Source organism: Leptonychotes weddellii, chromosome 3 (assembly GCF_054177405.1).
Source record: "Leptonychotes weddellii isolate Sample4059 chromosome 3, ASM5417740v2, whole genome shotgun sequence".
NCBI lineage: Eukaryota > Metazoa > Chordata > Mammalia > Carnivora > Phocidae > Leptonychotes > Leptonychotes weddellii.
In genome coordinates, this window is record NC_138371.1 from 42,233,233 (window position 1) to 42,252,018 (window position 18,786).

General features: G+C 35.9%; 1 protein-coding gene and 1 long non-coding RNA gene across 2 annotated transcripts in view; one reads left to right on the forward strand and one right to left on the reverse strand.

Moving 5' to 3' along the window:
* TFPI (tissue factor pathway inhibitor) overlaps positions 1-18,786 on the forward strand; it is a 547,151-nt gene that overhangs the window by 231,666 nt on the left and 296,699 nt on the right. The gene's annotated exons all lie outside the window — the stretch shown is intronic.
* The window catches only part of LOC115942952 (uncharacterized), a 242,100-nt gene continuing 231,634 nt past the window's right edge, over positions 8,321-18,786 (reverse strand). Inside the window, exon 7 of the long non-coding RNA XR_014143471.1 lies at positions 8,321-8,368. This is a non-coding gene — a long non-coding RNA (uncharacterized LOC115942952). The remainder of the gene's footprint in view (positions 8,369-18,786) is intronic.

The window sequence follows — 18,786 nt, forward strand, 5'->3', positions numbered from 1 at the left end:
TTATCTACAATAGCCAAATTACGGAAACAGCCGAAGTGTCCATTGACTGATGAATGTATAAAGAAGATGTGTATATACATACAATGGAATATTGCTAAGTCATAAAAAAGAATGAAGTCTTGCCATTTGCAATGATGTAGATGGAGCTAGAGAGCATTATGCTAAGCAAAATAAGTCAATATGAAAAAGACAAATACCATATGATTTCACTCGTACATGGAATTTAAGAAACAAAACAAACAAGCAAAGGGAAAAAGAGAGAGAGGGAAACCAAGAAACAGATTCTTCACTATAGAGAACAAACTGAGAGTTGATGGAGGGAGGTGGATGGAGGATGGGCTAAATGGGTGAGGGGTATTAAGGAAGACACTTGTGAAGAGCACTGGGTGTTGTATGTCCCCAATGAATCACTGGATCCTGCACCTGAAGCTCATATTACACTGTAGGTTAGCTAATTGGGATTTAAATAAAAACTTGCAAAAGGGGAAAAAACTTAAATAACAATAATAGTGTAAGTGGTGAAGTCTGAAGAATTTTCATCTGTGTCTTTTAAAGAAGTATTGCTCCAGATGGCACTTCTACATTATCAGTTTTAGCTATTTCAGTTAGCTTCCTACATTTTCATGAACATTTTGTCATTACAAAACAAGGTTGGTGTTAATATGATCTGAGAAATTCAGTTGGTTTTATCTGTCTACCAAGTACAACTTTCACCTTTTATTAGACTTGCTCTAATTTTACAATATTTATTACAAAAAATTGTTGGTTGAAGAGTTCTAAGATATGCATTCAAATGTGTTATCTAAATGTATTTCAAAATAAGTTATGAAGTAATTTCACTGATATGACTGGTGATATACGTTGTAACTCTTGTGACATTTAAGAATTTCCAGGTATTTGCCAACTCAGAATTTAGCATATAGATTCTATGTTTGCTTACAGAGATCTGAAATAGACTTGTAGATTTGCAACAGAATGATGAACATCTGCAAATATCTAAATATCAAACTGTAGCATTTGCTTATTTCCATAGTTCCATGAGCCCACCCACTATGGCCAATTTCAATATTCATGAATCATCACTGAATGCAGAATTGGGAAGAGAGGTACATGCAGTTGAACACCATTATACAGTATTTCCCCTTTACAGATATAATAGGTATAAATAAGTCTAGGAGAATAAAAAACAGTTAAATGTAGTAAAACAATTAGGAAGGGATGACTTTTAAACTATGACAATTTTAGTATAGTTTATTTCATTATAAATTTATGTAATTTATTTTTAAATAATGATTGTGTTTAATAACTGACTCACAAAACTCCTTGAAATTTAACAATTAGCTCCTGCAAGCTGGTAGAACTGGCTCCAGTCTGCTGCTGACTACTTCCATTAATGTGGAAGTTTCCTTGTTCTTTCCTTCCTTTCTTTCTACATGCATATTATGATTAGTTTGGAATTTGTCTAAAATATCTCCTCAAATTATCAGCTGCTCCAATAATGCCCTCTTCATTTTGCTATTTCCAGTATTCATAATTGATTTTAATAACTATTGAGCAACCAGGATGTGCTAATATTATATGAAGCCAGCACAGTCACACATATCAACTAATTAGAGCGCTAGATGATTGAAACAGCTGCTTCTCCTGAATAATCAGTTCACTGGATATTGATACTTTGCCAATAGATGGTTTAAAAAGGTATGTCTTGAAGCTACCATTTGGGTAAATATACAACTCATTTGTACATACAGATAAACAGAATGACTTGATCTTGATCAAAAACAAAGAAGCAAAAAATAGTTTGTCTAAGAGTCAATCAGCACTAGAGGAATTGGATCTGTCCTCAATGTGTAGCTTACTTACTTAATCAATTTGTTTTTTGGAATTCTCCAAGAGATAAAACACAGCAGTTTGGCTAAGAACTCCCTGCTTCAGCTAAATAACAATGTCAGAATCTATGAGTTATAATGTAACATTAAGGAGTATAATGACAGTTATCCTCCAGAGGATGTTTCAAAATCACAATGAAGTAACAAGCAATTTGTTGAGGATCCTTCCCTGCCAGTTGCCAAAGCATTAGCATTCCATCTGCCAGGCAGTGGGATTAGCATATCCCTAGTGAAGTTGTTATGGCAACTTTCAAAAGACTAAATCAGGACTTTGTAAAATCTTTAGGAAATCATGTGTGAAGACCGTATTAACTTCTTTCTTTAGGTATATATTATGTTAGCTTTTTTCCTTGTTGCTTATTTGTTTCTATTATTTTGTTTTAACATCTATGAGATGATAAATGGCAGCTCCACGAGACACTGTAACAATTTTTTTCCACTTGAGCAACTGAAAGCAATGGTCATAATATGTTTCTTCCTCTTAGAAATAGCCCAAGAGAATTGGTATTGCTTTAAGTCAAGTTTTTACAAAAGCTTTACCCACACACTGAAGCATTCTGAAGAATAGGAGACACATTGTACGTGTCTTTTCTGGGCTTGCATGTTTACACTGCCTGATAGTTTCATCAATCTCCATTGATTCATAGCTGTGATTTTTTTGTTTTTGTTGTTATTTGCAGCATATACTAAGAAATGTACTTCCTGTGGTGTTTTTCCTGAAAATGTCTTCTTATAAATACTTTCTAACAACGGGGCGCCTGGGTGGCTCAGTTGGTTAAGCGACTGCCTTCGGCTCAGGTCATGATCCTGGAGTCCCGGAATCGAGTCCCGCATCAGGCTCCCTGCTCGGCAGGGAGTCTGCTTCTCCCTCTGACCCTCCTCCCTCTCATGCTCTCTGTCTCTCATTCTCTCTCTCAAATAAATAAATAAAATCTTTAAAAAAAATAAAAAAAATAAAAAAAAATAAATAAATACTTTCTAACATTTCAAAGGCACTTGAGATTAAGCCAAGGAGCTCTTATCTCGCTGGTTAGAAAGTCAGGTTAATAAAAAAAAAAAAAAAAGAAGGCTGCTAACGTAGTCCACCTCTACTTATACATTAGAAGAATGTTTCTCTGCCTGGTGCCCTCTGGGAATATTAACTTGAGATAGGAAGAGAGCTCAGAGTGGTGGATTTTATAAATTAATTACCACAGGCTAGTACTATTAGGACTTTGTATGCAAACAGTCTGAGAAAATTATGAGGCAGGTTTATAGTTTTAATAAAGAATTAGAAACACCTGGCAGCTTGTAAGAAGTTCTTTAGTTACATTTTGTCTTCATCCTGCTCCATTTTTCTGTTTTGTTTTGCCCAAAGTTACTTTAAATGTTCTTGATCTCAGGAAGTTATTAATTTGTTACCTCGACCAATTTTATAAAAACAAAGGAAACACCCTGTTATATTTCTTTCAAGACAGATGCGTAATTTATAACTGAGTAAGGAAAGGGTTAAAGTATAGGCAGGGATCGATAAGAGGCCCCTGACTCCCCTGACTAGGCTCAGGCAGGCAGCTATGTGACCAGGCTCACAGAGATCCCAGATGTGGAGAAATGTGAGATCTTAACCAGAGAGAAGGAAACATAACAAATCCACCTTGTTTGTTCTAAATATAGGTGGGATAGTTCATGATATTTACAAATTCACATTGTTTGTCTCAAATGTTATAGACAAGATAGTTACCAAGGTCCCTGGTCAGTTTTCTATAAAAGACTGACCAAAAAAGCCCTCCTAAAAGCCCTCAGTGGCAACCACGCAGGACCCCTCTCATTTTAGAGAGCTTTTTTTCCTTTCCTTTCTGTTTTCACCTCCACTTAATAAACTTTCACTTCACTTCACCCTTTTGTGTCCAGGAGATTCATTCTTCGACTCTGTGAGACAAGAACCCCATAACCCACTGATACAGCCTAATTTCTTTTAGATAGAAAACATGCTTATTTGTGTAATATTTTTTTTCAAGCAAACAATCGCAAATTATTCTCTTTAGTGTAATACTCGCTGCAATGACAGTAAGTGTATGATGGCTTAGTAAACGAGAGTAGCTTATTTTCTACTCTCCTGAAGTCCTCTTTTCTAAGACAGGACTCATATACCTCCCGTTTTGCTGCTTTACCATCATCCAACATATGGCTTCCAAATCATTTTGCCCACCTACATTAAGCCAACTAAAAAGGAAAGTGAAAAAAGAATCCCATGTAGAAGTCTTGGAAGTGGTATACCTCTGCTCATATTCCATTCTATCCATTGGATAGAATGGAGTCGTACGACTACATCTAACAAAAAGAAAAGTTAGGAAAAATGGCTCAACTTTGTTCATAAATTAAAAAGGAAATGGATCTGGTAACCAGCTAGCAATCTCTCCCATGGTATATTACAGAATAATACTAGGTCACTATGAAATCAAATGATGCATTCTGTGAAGTTTAAAATATTAATGTTTGCCAGTATTGTGAAGCAATGCTTCTTAATTATGTGAGCTACAATTCTAAATAAGAAAATAAAGAAGTAAATAAAGACTACCTTTCTTTTTGTTCACATGAAAGTAGAAAATAAACTTTCGCACTGCTACCCATTCACTCATTTACTGATTCAGTATACCATAATAACTAGTTTTCATATTTTGTCTTTTTATGGGTTTTTTTTACCACTTTGTTTCTAATAATAGATCATGTCTTAGCAATCTTAAAATCACTAAAGGTTTATATGAAAAAATATTATAGTTCTGCAGGCTTAAAATACAAAATAAATTTCTTCATTCAAGAAAACATGTTTTTTTATTCTGTGTGTTTGCTTTCTCACTCATTTCAGTTGTATCTTTCGAATACATGGAGAGTTATTACTGCCAATACCCACAAGTTATGTATAATGTTATGTATAACGGCCTTTAGTTGGAAACTCTTTATGAACATATGTTCCATTGGTATATAATTTACAGGAACTTTTTAAAGGTATTTTCTCATTAAAGATCACTTCAGTAATATTATGAATATAAATTTAATGCTGTTTCAAATCCTGAAAGAATTTAGTATGCTAATGTTACCTTCTTAGATTGTCAGTCTTATCTGTATTTTATACTAATAGAGCCTTTCTGTACTTAGCACAATATACAACACTTTCACATGCTATTAGAGAACATTATGAAGGATAAATAAAATTATAATTACAGTCAGGAAATTGATTACTAAGAATAGAAAGAGAATATTGATAATTTTATCTTTAGCTACTAATTTCGATGCTTTATATTCTTTTAGATGCTTTTATATACTTTGGCTACATTTAAGAATTTTAGTGGCCAGGTGTTAGGGGAAAATGTGGCTAGGGAGAGGCAGGGGATTAAAGAAGAAAATCATGAGCAACAAAAAACAAGACTAAACTATGTCTTTTTTCTGACTGGGATTTTGTACTTGCTCTCTAACGCCCAAAGAACCATCATCTTCTTTATAAAATATACACTATTTTCCTCTAAAAGTCTCTCTGTCTCTGTCTCTGGGTATGTCTCTCTCTCTGTCTCTCACACAATAAACCCCACCCCTAACACACTGGGCATGGTAAGTGGCACCAAATGTGCCCACAAACAAAACATTTCAGAAATTCTGGAACTGTTGGTCCTGAACTCATGTATAGGATGGCCTCCCTTCATTTCTTGCAGATCTCTGCTCACAGAAGTTGAAAAACTCACAATTCCCAATGCCATGGATGGTGTTCTTTAGCCATCTGCAATGTCCAAAATTTGAGAATTGTGTTGTATCATCTACCACTAAAAACAAAACAAAACAAAACAAAAGAAAAAAAAACCCATAGTACCTGGTAGATCTCTTTTTGTTGTGAAGGCATCATATTCCACACCTAAAAACACTGGATGAAATATAAAGCTGCCAGCCTTGAGTTAAACCTGGAGTAGAAAAGGTGAAAGCTTCCATGAAAGTAGTGCTGTTGCTAGGGCCATATGATACCAGAACTGAGGTATTAGGTATGTCAGTGGTGGGAAAAGATGCTGTGTGTTTTTGATGGAAAGCATCACTGGAAAAACAATACAGTGCCCTGGAGATTTAGAGCAAGATTATACCATCCATAGTGGGGAATTATATGCTACCTGAGAAACAGTTCCTGGCCTGTTACTAGGCCTTAGTAGAGATAAGCACTTTACCACGTATACCAAATGCCCTTTGTGAGCTGTGTTTTGTTTTATCCTCCAAGTCAAAAAACTGGACAGGCCCAACAGCAGTGTATTGTGAGATGGAAATGGTACATCCAAGACCTAATCTCATTAGAACCAGAAGGCACAAATAAACTGCATGGGTAGGTGTCAGAATTCCCATATCACCCACCACAGTTGCACAGAGTCCTTCCCTTTGCTACTACATGTAGTCAAAAGAGCGTTCTGTACAACCAGCTAAAGGAGGAGAAAAGGCCCAAATTTGGTTTAACATATATGTTAGCTGGATATATGGATGCATACCAAATGGATGGCAGATGCACTAAAGTCACATGAGTGACTTCGATGAAGTCACAAAGAGTTATAGTGTATCTGGTCACCATTTACTATACAATGAGAAGTGACCTGAGATGAGAATATATATATAGATTTCTGGGCAGTCACCAATGGCCTGGCTATTTTGTGAGTGGTCTAGAAGGAAAGATATGGAAAATTGGGCATAAGGAATTCTGGGATAGAGGCGTGTGAATAGATATCTGGCTGTGCACAGAGAATGTGAAGATACCTGCCTCATACATTAACATTTACCAGAATATATTCACTATGACAGAGGCACTGAACAACCAAATAAACTAAATGGTTGGCCAGTTGCTGTCAGCCAGCCTCATCCATGGGTCACCATGGGACTGCGACAATAGGCACATGAACAGACTGATCACATTGACAGAGATTGATGCTACACATGGGTCTAACAGCATGGTATCCTACTTACAAAAGATGATATCTGCATGTCTAATCTTTCAGCAACATTAAGCCCCAGATCTGGCACCATTCCTTGAGGAGGTCACTTGGGTGCAAGTAGACTACAGCTTGGTCACTTGAGCGTAAAGCAACTATATTTGTCTCCTTCCATCTTGGAAGGGTCAGTGGTTGTCCTAACAGGAATAGTTAATCTTCCCAATATGGATTTTCCCCTCCTGTCCACAGAATGTCACCTAGCACTATTATCTGTCGATTACAAAATCCCTGATCCACAAACTTGGAATTGCACACAAAATATCATTTGACCAAAGGATCTGTTTCACACACACACACACACACACACACACACACAGAATTGTAGGAATGGGCCAATGACCATAGGAGCCACTATTAATATCGTAATCTGTACCAGAGGCAGACAGACTCACAGAAGGTAGAGCTGAAGTGCCAGATCAGAGACAATATTCTGCTGGGAAGGAGTGTCACCTTTCATTTAGCAGTGATCTGAGAATCAAAACAACTACACAGCTTACTCTACATGAACATGACTTTGGCATTCCACTATGTTCATCAGTTTAACTTTGTAATTCCAGAAAACACCTGCCCAGGAAGATAAATATGGAGAATTACCTCATTGTTTATTCAAGTAATTTCCTAGAAGATCCATCAAACTCTTCAACAGAAAAGCATCAAGCAACAATTTCTACTCCAAGACTCTTTAGATTCCTTACTTCAATATCTTCACCTTGCTGTGTCCACTGATGCTGAACTATTACAGTTAACCTTGGAACAATACTGGTTTGAACTATGTGGGTCCACTTATATGTAGATTTTTTTTCAATGAATATATTGAAAAACTTTTTGGAGACTTACCATAATATGATAAAACTTGCAGACAAACCATGTACCCTAGAAATTTTGAAAAAAAATTAAGAAAAAGGAATGTCATGAATGCATAAAATGTATATGGATGCTAATCCATTTTATCATTTACTACCATAAAATATATATAACTCAATTATAAAAAGTTAAAATTTATCAAAACTTACACAAACACCTATAGACCATAGATTGTGCCATTTGCAGTTGAGAGAAATGTAAACAAATATAAAAATGTAGTATTAAGTTATAACTGCATAAAATTAACTGTAGTGCATACTGCATGACCATAATAATTCTGTAGCCATTTCCCATTGCTATTGCAGAAAGCTCAAATGTTGTGAGTATCCACTTAAAATGCCATGTGACACTAATCACCTCTGTGTGAGCTAATCACCTCACCTCTCTCTGATAAGTTGCATATTGCAGTAAAAGGTGATCTCTCATCATTCTTGCATATCATTTTAGTGCAATACTGTAAAACCTGAATAACACCATAGGCCCCCTATGAAGTGTCACTAGTGATGCTAGAAGTACTCCCAAGAAGCAGAGAAAAGTCATGACATTATAAGAGAAAGGTGAATTGATCGACATGTACCATAGTTGCCGGTCATTTCAAGATAAATGAATCCAGCATAAGAACCACTATAAAAAAAGAAAAGGAAATTCATGAAGCCATCACTGCAGCTATACCAGCAGGCAAAAAACCCTGCACTTTTTGTGAAATACCTTTTTATCTTGTACTGAAAATGCAGCTTTTATGTGGGTGCAGGACTGCTATAAGAAAGGCATACCTATAGACTTTAATATGATCCAAGAAAAAGCAAAGTCACTACATGACAACTTAAAGCAAAAAGAAGGTAAAAGATCTAAAGCTGAATAATTTAATGCCAGCAAAGGATAGTTTGATAATTTTAGAAAGAGGTTTGGTTTTAAAAATGTCAAGATAACAGGAGAAGCAGATTCTGCTGGCCAAGAGACAGAAGACAAGAGTCCGGATACTATTAGGACAACCATGGAGGAGAAAGGGTATCTGCCTGAACAGGTTTTTAATACTGACAAAAGTGCCCTATTCTAGGGAAAAAAAAAATGCCACAAAAGACATTTACTTGTAAGGAAGAGAAGCAAGCACCAGGATTTAAGGCAGGAAGGGATAGAGTAACTCTACTGTTTTGTGCAAATGCAGTTGGGTTTATGATCAAGACTGCCTTTATCTATAAAACTGCTAATCCCTGAGCCTTGAAGGGAGAAGAGAGACACCGGTCTTTTTTGGTTATGCAACAAGAAGGCCTGGACAAGAACTCTTTTTCTGGATTGACTCTACTGATGCTTTGTCTCTGAAGTCAAGAAGTACCTTACCAAGAAGGGACTGTCTTTTAAAGTTCTTTTGATATTGGACAATGCCTTTGGCCACCCAGAACCCCAAGAGTTCAATACCAAAGGCATCAAAGTGGTCTACTTGCCCCCAAATGTAACGTCTCTAATTCAGCCTCTAGGTTAGAGGGTCATAGGGACCTTTAAGGCTCATTACTTGCTCTAAGGAAAGGATTGTCAAAGTTATGGAAGAAAACCCCAATAAAGACAACATCATGAAAGTCTGGAAGGATGACACCATTGAAGATGCCATCATTATTATAGAAAAAGCCACAAAAGCCATCAAGTACGAAATAAATTCCTACTGGAGAAAACTATGTCCAGACGTTATGCATGACTTCACAGGATTTACGACAGAGCCAATCAAAGAAATCACAAAAGAGATTGTGGATATGGAAAAAAAAAAAGGGGGGGGGTGTTTGTTGGGGGAGGGGTGAAGCATTTCAAGATACTGATCTTGGACAAATTCAAGAGCTAATTAACAGAATATGACTTGATGGAGATGAGTGCTTCCAAACCAGTGCCAGAAAACAAACTGACATTAGACAATCTGGCCGAAGGGTTCTGACTATGTGTTTGACTTCTTTGATGACATGGATCCTTCTGTGATATGGACACTGAAACTAAAGCAGATGGTGGAGGAAGTACTAGCAAGACATAGAAACATTTTTAGAGAACAGAAAAAGCAAAAATGTCAGAGAGAAATTATGATGTATTTCTGAAAAATTACATTGTTTCTGCCTCTATTGCCTCCCCTTCCACTTCCTCTATCTTTTCTGCCTCTGCTACCAGAGACAGCAAGACCAACACTTCCTCTTCCTCTTCAGTCTACTCAGTGTGAAAATGGTGAGGATGAAGACCTTTATTATGATCCATTTCCACTCAATGAATAGTAAATAATCATCATGCCATACAGTTCATAAAATTATCTCTTGTGTATATATGTGTCTTTGTGTGAAAACCTAATAACTGTGTAGCAAGAACTGTGTAAAACTTTTTTGTGTCATCATCGCTTAAGTAGTCGTCATTTGGAATGTCATGTGCAAGATGTGTATGGAAGTGCACAGCCTATCTTTATGTAAGCATAAGGTGAGTGATATTTAATATAAAATTAATAATGTGCTCATTTACTTACTATTTTATACCTTTGCTTTCCAAGAATTACATTACTATACAGTATGCCTCTCTCTCTTATAATTGGAAAAACTGCCTATCAGCCTATCATCATAGGTAAGTGGTTTTAAAAGACAGAAGCAATGTTTTCAACACTGTATTATGAAAATGACTGTAATACTATAAAAATTTTATAACAATTCCGTCATTATTGATGGCTGAACTACCATGAAGCAATCATATTGATTACACTGTACCATAAAACAATCATATTTCTGTTTTTTCATTATCAATGCATGGGTCATTATACATATAAATAATAATGAACTCCTTTTTTTACATTATCTTTTCATTTCTGATGTCTGGTGTTAGTAATATATGTAACATCTACAGTGTTTTGATTCATAGAAGACAATATTGATGATGATTCATCTTGTGAACAGATGACATAAACTTATGGTAACCATAAATACAGTATTGTAAATGTATTTTCTCTTCCTTACGATTTTCTTAAAACATTTTCTTCTAACTTACTTTATTGTAAGAATATGGTATATAATACATAAAATACAAAATATGTGTTAATCAAGGTTTATGTTATTGGTGAGGGTTCTGGTCAACAGTTGGCTATTAGTAGCCATATTTTGGGGGAATCATGAGTTATACATGGATTTTTGACTGTGCAGAGGGTAGGAGCCCTAATGTCCACGTTATTCAAGGTTCAACTTTATATCATGATCTTTACTCAATCTTAACCAAGTCTCCACATTGAAAGACCCACCTTAGAAGGGACTTCAAAGATCTCAATATCTAATCTTTGTATTATTTTCTCTGAAATGATACTAAGATTCTGTTAAGGTGGTATTCTCCTTTGCTACAATAAGCAAAAATCTCAGTTTTATCTTTTCAATAGGTTGTTTTGTTGATATTTTGGGAGCTGGCATTCAACAGATCTTTGTATAAAAGATGAATATGCTGAATATGCTTCATAATGAAATTGAGGAATATACTATATATAAATTTATTACCTTTTCTTTAAAATGTTTTCTTCCTATGATTAAGCATGGGTCAGGTATAAAATGTATAGATAAATGAATCTCAGATCTCCAGTGTTTGTGTAGATGCAGGCTCTGATTTTGCCAGCTTCCTTGGCAAACTTTATTTGCTCCAGGAGGTGCTACTGAGATAAAAACCTTTGGTTATATTTATGGTGGCATATCTAAAGCAATCTGAACATATGTATAAAATAAAAATAAACATAAATAACAGATGTCAGATACAACTTCTCTAGGAATAGTGTTAGAAAACATGTATTTGTCATCTGCTTAATAGCTTTGCTATTTGTAGATGCATGATTTTCTTTAGAGATTTACAGGAACAATTTCTATTTATTAATTTTAGTAAGAATAGATGACAGTGTTATGAATTTGGCAAATTAGCCATGAAAAATTCCAGAGGCAGGTCATTCTCTTCATATAACCTGAGGTCATTTCTGCTAGGCTGTTCATTTATGCATTGCTGTAACTGGCCTTTGTAACTCTGAGAAAGTCCTAAGAGATATGACATTCCATCCTATAGGTAGATTTCTCTCAGTGGTGGGGAATAAAGAGCTAATTTGTAAACAGTTCTGATAAATGACTTTTACCTAGACATTCTTTTTTTTAACCTAGGAAAGGAAATATTTATTAAAATTGAATAAAGCATTTTTTCCATTGTTAATGTAAGGAAAAAGAACACCTCAATTATCATAATTGTCAAAATAGTGCATGTAAATCCATTGACCTAGTAATTTACAAAAAGAAAAGAATACAATGTTTTATATATAATGAGTCGGGTAACCTAAAATCAAAATAACATAGAGCAATGAATATACAACGGGGAAAAGACAGTATAGGATTGTTGAATCATTATGTTCTACACTTGAAAATAATTTACACTTGATCTTAGCCAAAAGGCCGAGAAGCGATTACACTTGAAAATAACTTAAAACATATAAAACTGTATGTTAATTATATTTCAATAAAAATGTCATTGGGATTTTGATAGGGATTTCATAATAGTAAAAAAAAAAAAAAAAAAGACCGTCTCTTCAATAAATGGTGCTAGGAAAACACAGCCACATGCAAAAAAATGAAACTGGACCACTTTTTTTTTTTTTTTAAAGATTTATTTATTTATTTGAGAGAGCGAGAATGAGAGAGAGAGAGTACATGAGAGGGGGGAGGGTTAGAGGGAGAAGCAGGCTCCCCGCCGAGCAGGGAGCCCGATGTGGGACTCGATCCCGGGACTCCAGGATCATGACCTGAGCCGAAGGCAGTCGCTTAACCAACTGAGCCACCCAGGCGCCCCGAAACTGGACCACTTTCTAATACCATACACAAAAAAACAAACTCAAAATGAATTAAAGACCTAAATGTGAGACCTGAAATCATAAAAATCCTAGAAAAGAACAAGGGCAGTAATTTCTCTGACATCAGTCAGAACAACATTTTTCTAGATATGTCTCCTCAGGCAAGGGAAACAAAAGCAAAATTAAACTATTTGGACTACACCGAAATAAGAAGTTTTTGCGTAACAAAGAAAACTATCAACAACATAACAAGAAAACCTACTGAATGGGAGAAGATATCTGCAAAAGATATATGCAATAAGGGAGTTAATATCCAAAATATATAAAGAACTTATATAACTCAACACCAAAAAAAAAAAAATCTGATTAAAAAATGGGCAGAGGACCTGAACAGACATTTTTCCATGTGAAAAGATTCTCAACATCACTAATCCATCAAGGAAATGCAAATCAAAGCCACAATGAGATATCACCTTATACATGTCAGAATGGCTGAAGGCAAAAAGACAAGAAATAATGAGTGTTGGTGAGGATGTGGAGAAAAAGGAACCCTCTTGCACTGTTGGTGGGAATATAAATTGGTACAGCCACTGTGGAAAACAATATGGAGTTTCCTCAAAAAAAATTAAAAATAGACATACCATATAATTCCACCTCTGGGTATTTACCCAAAGAAACTGAAAACACTAATTCAGAAAGATACATTCACCCCTATGTTTACTGCATTATTTACAATAGTGAAGGTATAGAAGCAACCTAAGTGTCCATCGGACTGATGAATCAATTAGGAAAATGTGGTACACACACACACACACACACACACACACATTCTGCAGCCATATAAAAAGGATGAGCTCATGCCATTTGCAACAACATGGATGGACCAAGGGTATTAAGCTAAGTGAAATAAGTGAGACTGAGAAAGACAAATACATGATTTCAGTCACATGTGGAATATAAAAAACAAAACAAATGAATAAACAAGCAAACAAAAAGCAAAATCAGACCTATAAATACAGGGAACAAACTGATGGTTGCCAGAGTGAAGAGGATTTAGGATGGGCAAAATAAGTGAAGGGGAGCAGGAGATATAGGCTTCTAGTTATGGAATGAATAAGTCATGGAAAAAAAGGCACAGCGTAGGGAATCTTGATAATGATATTGTAATAGCACTGTGTAGTAACAGATGGCAGCTACACTTGTGGTGAGCAAAGTGTAACAAATAGAGAAGTTGAATCTCTATGTTGCACACCTGAAACTAATGTAACATTGTCAACTATATTCAACTATGCTTTCCACTTTTTATACTGGAAAAAAATAAAGAAAAGAAAAATAAAAAGCAAGTGTGTTTTAATTTTTTTCTTCTGATTTTATACCAATTATGTTAAATTTAAAAATAAATAAAGAGGGAAAGAAATTCCTAGGACAGAGGTGTTATGCTTTTTACAACTGTTATATTTATCAGTTAATAGCCTAGGCCAGTTGTTCTCAAAGCATGGTCCCTGGGTCAGCAGCTTCAATGCAAATGGGAGAAATTGTTTGAAAGACAAATTCTCAAACTCCACACCAAACCTACAGAAATTCTGGGAATGGGGCCTAGCAAACTAATTTAATGAGCTCTCCAATATGATTCTGATATACACTAGCCTAGGAAAAAATATAAGTTTATGTTCAACAAACACTGATCAATCAGTAACTATTTGGTAACTATTATTTGACCATAGGGTAAAAAGAAAAATAGAAGGTATGTATCTGGAAATGAAAGCGATATATTAAAATATAAACCTAAGGGACAACTGTGTGGCTCAATCAGTTAAGCATCTGACTATTGATTTCAGCTCAGGTCATGATCTCAGGGTCCTGAGATCCAGCCCCTCGTCGGGCTCACACTCACCACAGAGTCCGCTTGAGATTCTCTCTCTGCCTTCCCCCACCGCCACCCCCGCTTGTGTGCTCTCTCTCTAAAAGAAATAAATTAATTAAAAAAAAATCAAAAGTAAGAAAAATAAGATACAAATCTAAGTATTGCTACACTGAGCACCTTAGTTGTCTCGTCTTAAACATATGTGGAATTAAAGAATCTCTTGTTTCTTCCATTTCTAACAATCTATAATCATCTGGTTGAAAAAATAATCTAAACAAAATATGATAAACATACTTAACAGAAAAAAAAACTATAGTTTAACATGAAATGATGAATCTTTGGGGTGAGAGGTTAAATTCAGGTCTGAAGAAAAGGTAAAATTTGAATACGTCAAGAGAAGAGGGGCACATTCCAGGTGGAAAAGTGCTTTGAGCAAACCCGTAGCAGATGCAAGGACCAGATATCCGGTGCCCTGGCAGAAAGCATGCTGGGACATGGTGGGACCCAGGGTGAGGGAGATCTCTAGGTCCACATGGCAGGTGGAGAAGTTGGCACTTGTTTCAGAAATGAAACTTAGAGTACATAGAGCATGTAAAGAAGCCCATGGGGTTTCCAAGCATACCACTGGCATGGGATAGTGGTATTTTTCCAACTTCAGCTCTAATAGTTACGACTGATTGATGCAAGAAAAATGGTAGGAGTTTGTTAAACCAACCAGGTAAGAGATAATAAAGTCCAAAATGCAGTTATTTTAATGAGGACTGAAAAATGGAAAAGCAAAAAGAGAAATGAAAAGGTCTATGGCATTTTCATTATGAGCCTGTAGAAAAAAGAAGACTCAGTGGTGGTGCCCCTAGTCCTCTCGGCCCCTGTTGGTAGTTTGATTTGTTTGTTACAATCTGGAAGTCAAATTTATGTGATCTGAAACATAAATTGGAAAATCTAGCATATAAACCATATGATATCATTGTTTGAATATTTTTATACTCCAATGATTAGAAAGTATAACACATACACAGACATTATCACATTGAATCTGTACTTCTATAACCACAATAATAGTTAAATGTGCTGATGCTGAAGTCAGATTATATAAATTAAACTCCCAGTTTAGTCACTAGCCAGCCATATGATCTTGGACAAACTGTTTCATCATTTCAAGAACATTTCTGACATTTTAATAATTTATCCTTAAATGATAGCCATCCTGTTCATTAATTCCCATTGTTACCTCAACAAATAGATTAATTCTGATTTTATTTCCATTAATACACTTCTTAAAATAAAGAGGGTACAGAGGACAACTGCTATTGACTTTCTCTATAAAAATGATGTTATTCTATTAACTTAATTCTTTTTTTTTTTAAGATTTTATTTATTTATTTGACAGAGAGACACAGCAAGAGAGGGAACACAAGCAGGGGGAGTGGGAGAGGGAGAAGCAGGCCCCCCGCCCAGCAGGGAGCCCGATGCGGGGCTCGATCCCAGGACCCTGGGATCATGACCCGAGCCGAAGGCAGATGCCCAGTGACTGAGCCACCCAGGCGCCCTATCTATTAACTTAATTCTTATTTCTCCTAGGAAGAGACTGTTTCCTGTGCCTTCCTAGTACATTGTCAGATGGTGGTTTTTCTGGTCTTCTTTAATACATCTATTTTAACAAGCTCACTTTTCTGAGCCTCTGCCAGCTTTCTCAATTCTGCTTAAGCAATTCTGACATCTCTGCTTCATTTACTTGGTGCTTCTATGCTTCAAGGAACAATTTCTTGAAACATATTAAGCTTATCTCCAGTATTCTTAATGCATTATTAAATTCAAAATGATGAGTGAGTGTCCCTATATGAACAAACAAATTTCCTATCAGCCTTTATTCACCTTCGCTGGAGCAGCCCCCTCAAAATCCCTAGTATGTTCTTCAGATTCCTCCTGGTACATATGAACCAGGACCTTTGGTACCGAATCTTCTTTCCATAGGAAGAACCATAGCTTTCCACTGGAGTTCTGTGAGACTTGACCCTATTAGTCTAGAAGCAGTGAGTGGAGATAGAGACACATCAAAAGAGGCAAAGAATCATTTTTCAAGGCATTAACTTCAGTGAGGCCTTTTCATAATCTCCAAGAAGCACGGGACTACTCTTCCCTAGCAAGGAAGATGGCATCTTCCTATCCTGCTTAGACTATCCAGAAACATCTAGGAGTATAAAGATCTCTGGCATCTCTACCCAAATATCCTGGCTTCAGGGTCTCATTCCTTCCTCATTAGGGCTCGGGCTTCAGTATGAGGGACCGGTTATGGCTGTAAATTGAGTTTCTTTTGTGGTGAGCATCTCTTACAACTAAGACCTTAGTTTTCAACACACTCTTACTTCTAGCTACAAAAGATAAGGGTTTTTTTAAGTGCTGCCAAGGGTACTTCCTGCGTTTCACACTATATTCTAAATTATTTGATTTGCTAATCTATGTCTGTTACTGTCTTGGGACGTCAGTGATGTTAACAATCACCAACAACACAATCTGTATAATAAGCATCACACGCATTCTTTCAAGCACTAATGCCATTACATAAACCACTGCCAGCATTTCACCTGCGTTCTATACTAATCCATGCTAGCAACTGCATTGTATAGGATGCTATGGATTATCATACCAGTTACCATCAGCAAGGGGATCCTTGTTGACATCTGGATAGCAAGTGATCCACCAGAATCTCATCCTTCACCACCTGTTTTAGAAGTTCCCTAGATGCATACTCCAAGAAAAACATTTGATTGCAGATTAACTGCAGGAAGGATCTGTAGAGGAGTGGGAAGTAAAATAAGGAAGGGAATAAAATAAGAAAAGGTGTTTTAATTAGATAGGTTTCTATTGAAAGTAACAGGGACTCAGTTTTGGAGGGAAAACTATGCTATATGCTGGTTGTCTGATCCAATGAGAGATGATCACTAAAGGCCTAGTTTAGGTCATTTTCAGCCTGTAAAGTGCATGGGTCTAGAGAAAGCTCTTAGGCAAAAAGAAGGACATCACTTGACAAATTAAGTGTCTCAAGTGCATATGAGTGGGGCTCCAACAGCATCTAGTATACCAGTAGCGTCAAATCTGGGCAATTTGCAGTCTGGAGGTCAGTCATCTGGTTTGACACTTCCAAAATTAGCAGAAGCTTCCTAAGGATCCCAGAAGAAAATACTGACTTTAGTGTTGAATACAGCAAAAAAATGTATGTGGCAATCCAGATTACCTCTGAAGAAGTAGAGTACTCAAAGTAGATGGTACCAGCTCCATAGGACATTTTGGGAATTTATGGGGTCTTTTCAGGTAACACAAATGATATAAGGAATAACCCTGTCATTTAGTGATTTGGTACCAGATATTAGTTTCACTGCTCAAGATATTCCCACAAAATATCTCATTTTCCACAGGAAATGCTCCTATTCATGTATATGAAATATGTTTATAGTAATCAGAGAACATAATTCTGTAACAATTTTAGATATAAACACAAAGTGTTATGTTTTGGTTTTTTTTTTTTTGAGATTTTATTTATTTATTTGACAGAGAGAGAGAAAGAGCACAAGCAGGGGGAGTGGCAGGCAGAGGGAGAGGGAGAAGCATACTCCCTGCTGAGCAGGAGGAGCCTGATGTGGGACTCATCCCAGGACCCCAGGATCATGACCTGAGACGAAGGCAGTCGCTTACCCATCTCGGCCACCCAGGTGCCCACACAAAGTGTTTTTAATATTTTTTCAATTTTCCAGAAATACAATTACTCTATATATTGAGAGTAGTCTGTTATTTATTGTGTTAAAAAATTTACTAAATTTCATTGTTTTGGAAATTAAATCAATGCTGCTCTGCATGATTGGAATCAATATAACAATGAGTCTATATCAGTCTCTATTTTAGTTTTAAATTCACAATTGCTTTTTGTTTATACTTGTTTATTATTGATTTTGAAATGTTAAGAATTTTAAAAAGCCAGCACTCTTCAGTTGAATATTTTCTTGTTTTTCTCAAATCCAAATATATTAATTATAAGTGCAAAACATTTTACTAATATAATATGTCACCTCATGAGCTACTACCTAAGATTCGTATTCTGAAATACATATTATTTTATTATATAAATTACATTAAGATTAGGGCATAAATAAAATTTTGTTTTCAATTTTATCTTATGTATTTATAAAAATAGTTTTTAGTGCTCCCTCTACAAACCAGAGTGAAATCAATCTCTTGGGATTAAAAATTATTTCTCTATAAGAGTGTCCATTAGTTTTACTTGTGATGCTTTTAAAAAATGCTCAGGACCAGGTTCCATCTCCTACAGATTTTGATTTATAAATTCTGGACTGTTACCTGGGGGAT